Source organism: Mastigoproctus giganteus, chromosome 8 (genome assembly GCF_048544385.1).
Source record: "Mastigoproctus giganteus isolate SK-2022 chromosome 8, ASM4854438v1, whole genome shotgun sequence".
Lineage (NCBI taxonomy): Eukaryota > Metazoa > Arthropoda > Arachnida > Uropygi > Thelyphonidae > Mastigoproctus > Mastigoproctus giganteus.
Genome location: NC_143582.1, coordinates 207,428,989 through 207,435,012, shown reverse-complemented (window position 1 = coordinate 207,435,012; position 6,024 = coordinate 207,428,989).

The window sequence follows — 6,024 nt, the reverse complement described above, 5'->3', positions numbered from 1 at the left end:
GATTGCTATAATTTCTTTAATGAGGAATGCATGAAAAGCTATCAACAATACACATTTCCTTCCACAATATTAATTTATTTCTGACACCAGGGTATAAATAAAGTATATTTTTATTACTTATTAATTAAATGGTATTATTTAAACGATGTGTGCATATAATTATTTTATGCACCATTAAATAATAATGGCGTCTGTCTCTGCAAGCATCTAGCTTGCAGAGACAGACGCCATAAGACATCCTCATAGAAGCCACTCGGGTGATACAGCTTCGGAACATACTGTTTGCACCAGGAACGCAAAGGATGGACGCAAGAAGACTGGATGCAAGTCACGTGGTCTGATGAGTTCCATATTAACTTATAAGCCCATGTGTATTATAGCCATAAACTGACTATGTTCTATGGTCGATTTGTCTGTTTCGATGGACTAAAATGCAATTTTCCGGGTGGGCGACCTTATCGCCGCCTGAGACCGACTAACTCAGCCATGGAGTAAAAAAAGCCCTGTAGACATGTATAGTATCTTTTGTAGGACGGCACCTGAACGAAAGTTCAACTCAGCCTTTGTACACTGTGGTGATTACAGAGCACAGCAAAAGACCAGAAATGTGTGTAATATTACACTGTGCTGCCACTTTATTAGATACACCCCTGATATGCACACAAATGGTTTGTCCCACAACGTTGCAAGTCACATGATCACAGTTGTGGATATAAATGCGGCAGAACAACCTTTCTAGCATCAGTTAAGCGTACAAACCGTACCAAGAATGGGGAAAAGGAGTGATCTAACGGACTTCGAACGTGGCATGGTAGTAGGTGCAAGACGTGCTGGACAAAGCATCCCTGAAACGGCACCTCTCCTGAACTTTTCACGCACCACAATTTCAAGGGTGTATCGAGAATGGTACAACGAACAGAAAACATCCCCTCAACGGCACTCCTGTGGAAGAAAATCGCTTGGTGATGAGAGAGGTCAGAGGAGGATAGCCAGAATTGTGCATGTGCGTGTTTTTGTAAGGGGCGGCTCCTAGAACGTTAGTTCAACTCCGCCTCGTATCTCTGTGAAGAACAGTATCACTACAAATGGGCCAGATATGTGTGTGTGTTGTTGTTGTGTCTGGCCACTTGGCTACCTAGAAGCATCAGTCACCTGGACAGATAATTCTGAGTACTCGTCCACACCACGGGAAGGTGGGCCAGTTCCAGCAAAACACGTACTGTCTCAATACGAGACTCTGACCCACCTGATGTTGCCAAAAGGTGGGCCAGATCCCTCTAGGGGCCCACTCCAGAGGACAGAGGGAAAAAAAATTTTTTAATTTTCCCATGGTGCAAAAAAATAAATAAAGTGATATCACTGTAGAACGCGAAACAACAAAACAAAAAATAATAAATAAAAATACAAAATAATTTTTTTAAAAAATTAAAAATAAATAAAAAAAAAACATGTGACAGCAGCACTGACTATAGAACGCGAACAGAAAAGAAGAGATGGGAAGAAATAAAAAAATAAAATTTAAAAAAAAAATGAGATAGTGTTTTCCGTCCTGCACGCAGGCCGCAGAAACAAGCTCCACAGCCCATGTAGCAGGCCGGGGTGTAGGGAAATACATGGTCGGTTTCAGTTCGCTGCTGGGTCATCGATGTTGGCCACTGGGGGCCTGTTGATCCTTCGTCTGTGCTTAAAGACTTGAGCTGAGTAGGTTTGCAGTTCAGGGAGATTGCTAGGGTTCTGTATGAAGAGCTCGCCAGAGATCTGTATACAGCTGAAAGGTTGTGTCTCAGATCCGCGTACATAATGCACTCGAATAGTATGTGCCACCAGCTCTCTTTTGGCTCCACAATGGCAGAGATCTGTCGGGTGCAGACCCAGATGGTGTAATTCACGGATCCGTGTCCGGTAATTAGGTATGACGTTTCTAGTGAAGGGGTAAACCAAGACTGTACAGATTTAGTAGCAGGTAGGAATCTTCTTGTGACAACGCCCAGTGTTCAGTTATCCCATCGAGTTTGCCATATGTTGAAGAGCTCGTTGTAGCAACGGGTCATCTCAGCCTTGGAGTCAGCATCCAGGTTGACCTCAATGTCGAGGATTCTTGTTGGGATATTTCTCGTAATTCGGAAGCACAGCCCACGGAAGATGACATATAGATCGAGCGGAAGTGCTCCCGCGATGACCTGAATGGCAGGAGTGGAGACCGTTTTACACACTCGGCAGATTGCCATTAACATTGACTTTGGATGGTTCCAAGCTTGTCTCGCATCTTTACAAGAGTTATTAATATCTTAATATTAAATCTTTATTGCAGGCAGTGAATGGTTACATGATTGCCTGACGCAATAATATCCAGAACAGCGACTATGCTAGGAGTTACGCGATGGAACCAGGCTCCGGCTGCATAGGTCACAATTGGTAAAAATACTGCTTTGTAATACAACCGCAGGGACTTTTTGGAGAGTCCCCAATCATTTTTCGAGATGCGCATGATGGTTCCTAAGAATCTCACAACTTTGTTTCTTAGATGAACAAGATGTGGGAGAAAGCTGAATTTGTGGTCAATAATAAATAAATAAATAATTATAATCTTTATTGTGTACAAAAGGATGTATACAATGTACCCTTCACGGCAGGAATGCCAGGGGCTTCACATTGGCTGGTGGACGCAAAGGCCTTGAGGACGGGGGCCACATCGAAATTCGAGTTCGTCCCCAGGGCCAACAATATAATAAGTTTCAGTTAAATTATTCACAATATATTCATAAAGATATTATACAGTATTTTTGGCATTATATACAATATAATACAGACATCCTTTTTTAAATTTATTATACTGCGACATTACTGTGCAGTTTGCCTGGTTGAGTTTAGGTCATCAAGGATCTCTCTCCGGTATTTGCGATCCTTGACAAATTTGTAGAGGTCGCCTTCGATTGCTTGCACTGTGATAAGCATCTGCTTGGGGAGAAAGCGGTCGCTAAGGTCTAGTCTATTGTGGTTGGCTATAAGTGTTGGAGCTGACCTCAGTCCGGGTTGAGGGATTCTCCAGCTGCACAGTTCCCATATGTTTGGCTCCGAGATTTTTCCGATGGTCATTTTGGCAGTTAGTGTGAGGTGTCTTTCTATTATAAGGTTTGACAGTCGGGAAAAGTTCAGTGCGGTTGCCATCGCAGTTGTTCTTTGCTGGGGTTGACGATGATGTTTATGTGTGATCAAACGAGGAAGCCAGTATTCGGAGTAGTACACACGTTTGATATTCGTGGGGACTGTAGATACCCATATTTCTGAGGCGTATAACACGACGGAGTATACAGAGGTGTATACGTACCGCCGAGTCACATCCAGATCCTTAACGTGGAGTAGTTGTTGTTTGGTAATCCACCGCATTGTGCAGAATTTTGTTATGATCTTGTCAATGTGGGGCTTGAAGGTCAGTTTGCAATCGAAGACGACTCCCAAGTCCGTATGTGTATTTACCATTGGAAGGAGAATGCCATCTAAAGAAGCTTGGACTTCAGTGGGTTGGTGCTTCAAAGAAAAGACAATTTGGGCTGATTTTGCAGGATTAATAAGTAGTCCAAATTGATGGAGATAGGATTCTAAGTCGTGTAGCTTTCGATTGATCTTTTCATTAATTTTTGAGATATGTTCGCCCGGATTAATCTGGGTGGGTAGCTTAATACCGTTAGCATAGCAGATTATGTCTTCTTACTATTGAACAAACAGAATAATGACTGCAGTAAATAATGCTCCGGAGAGAACTCCGCCTTGGGGAACTCCCGTAGTGATTTTTCTTGAGATTATATCTTGATCCGCTGTAAGAACAATGATTCTGTCTGATAGCAGGGTTGTGATAAGTAATTTTCATGGAAGTAATTTTCTAGAAGGTGAACGAGCGAGGGAATGCTGATTGAATCTAAGGCAGCTTCTACTGACGGCAAGTTCTGCTTTAGCTTCTAGTGCTCTGAGACTGGTGCTGGTAATGGATGTTAAATTGGTGATTGTGGATCTTCCGGGAATGGCATAGTGAATTTGTGGGGGTTTGTGAGGCAAGATTTGATTGGTGATGGTTGAAAGTAATGCCTTCTCCATAAGTTTCAAGAGGCTGGAAGAGCGAGAGATTCGCCTGAACTGTTTAATAAGAGATGCAGATTGGCATTTAGGATGTGGCCTCACAGCATATCTGTTCCAGAGAGGGGGAAAGTAGTGCTGCGTTAAGACACAGGTTAAAAATTGAGAGTAGTAGTGGATCGATGGTAAAAGTGTGAGACACTTGATCATGAATTGTGGCACAAGGTAGCACAGGGCCTGCGGTTGCGGTAGGTGGCAATCCATTTATAGCAGTTATAAGCTGCTTCCTGGTGATGCTAACGGTGGCTAGCATCACCCCAAGTACCTTGGTTTCGGTGACGATTGGCATTTGAGCATTAAATAACTTTACCTGCGGGGGGCGCCTGAGATCTAGTCTATTTTTGAATAGCATTATTTTAGTTTTTGTTGGGTTGATATGCAACTTATTAAGTGCGGCCCAAGTTGAACTTGGGCCGCTAGATTTGTGCAAGCAAATAGACGGGACACAATGTCGCACATCACGTCAGAATACAACCTTGGTGGGCAGAACAAAATATCGCAACGGACCACTAGTCGCACTTTGTTGCGAATGGGCTACAACAGCCGACGCCCACATCGCGTGCCTTTGTTATCGATGAAGAACAAGAGAGCACGCCTCCTGTGGGCACAGCAGCACTATGCTGCCACTTTATTAGGTACACCTACCTAGTAGCATGTTCAGCCTCCTTTACTCTTTCGTCTAGGCATGGATTGAACAAGATGCTGAAAACGTGCAGGAATGGAGTACCATGCAGACATGAGTGTGTCACGCAGTTCCTTGAGATTCGACGGAGGTGTAGCGAAAGTTCCTTGAGATTCGACGGAGGTGTAGCGAAATTGAGATCCGCTCAGTCCGCGGATCTCAATAGGATTGAGATCCGCGGACTGAGCGGGCCACTGCAGCAAAGAAAAGTCATTGTCATGTTCCTGGAAGCATTCTATAGTGATTCTGGCTTTATACACCGGCGCATTATCCTGCTGGAAGAAACCATCTGACTGAGGATAAACTGTCAACATGAACGGATGCACTTGGTCAGCAACGACGTTACGATGTGGCATTCAGACGTGAATCTATGGGTATCAATGGACCCAACGTGTGACAAGAAAACATTCTCCACACCATAACACTGCCCCCACCACCACCTTGCACAGTAGTCGTAAGACATGACGGGTCCATGGATTCATGTTGTTTTCGCCAAATTCTAAGCCTTCCATCAACGTGATGCACCATGAACTTCGACTCATCAGACCAAGCAACTGTTTTCCAATCCTCGATAGTCCAGTGCTGGTGTTGCTGTGCCCACAGGAGGCGTGCTCTCTTGTTCTTCATTTATAACAAAGGTACGCAATGTGGCCTTCGGCTGTTGTAGCCCATTGCCGACAAAGTGCGACTAGTGGTCCGTTACGATATTTTGTTCTGCGCATCAAAAGGTTGTATTCTGACGTGATGTGCGACATTGTGGCCCGTCTGTTTGCTTGTACAATTCTAGCCATCCTCCTTTCTCATCAACAAGCGATTTTCTTCTACAGGAGTGCCATTGAGGGGATGTTTTCTGTTCGTTGTACCATTCTCGATACACCCTTGAAATTGTGGTGCGTGAAAAGTTCAGGAGAACTGCCGTTTCAGAGATGCTTTGTCCAGCACGCCTTGCACCTACTACCATGCCACGTCCGAAGTCCGTTAGATCACTCCTTTTCTCCATTATTGCTACGGTTTGTACGATTAACTGATATTAGAAAGGTTGTTCTGCTGCATTTATATCCACAACTGTGGTCTGGTCATGTGGCTTGCAATGTTGTGAGACAAACCATTTGTGTGCACAGCAGGGGTGTACCTAATAAAGTGGCAGCACAGTGTATATCCGCCATTGTCAGATACATTTAAAAAATTGTTTATCCCCCACTTCTCTATGC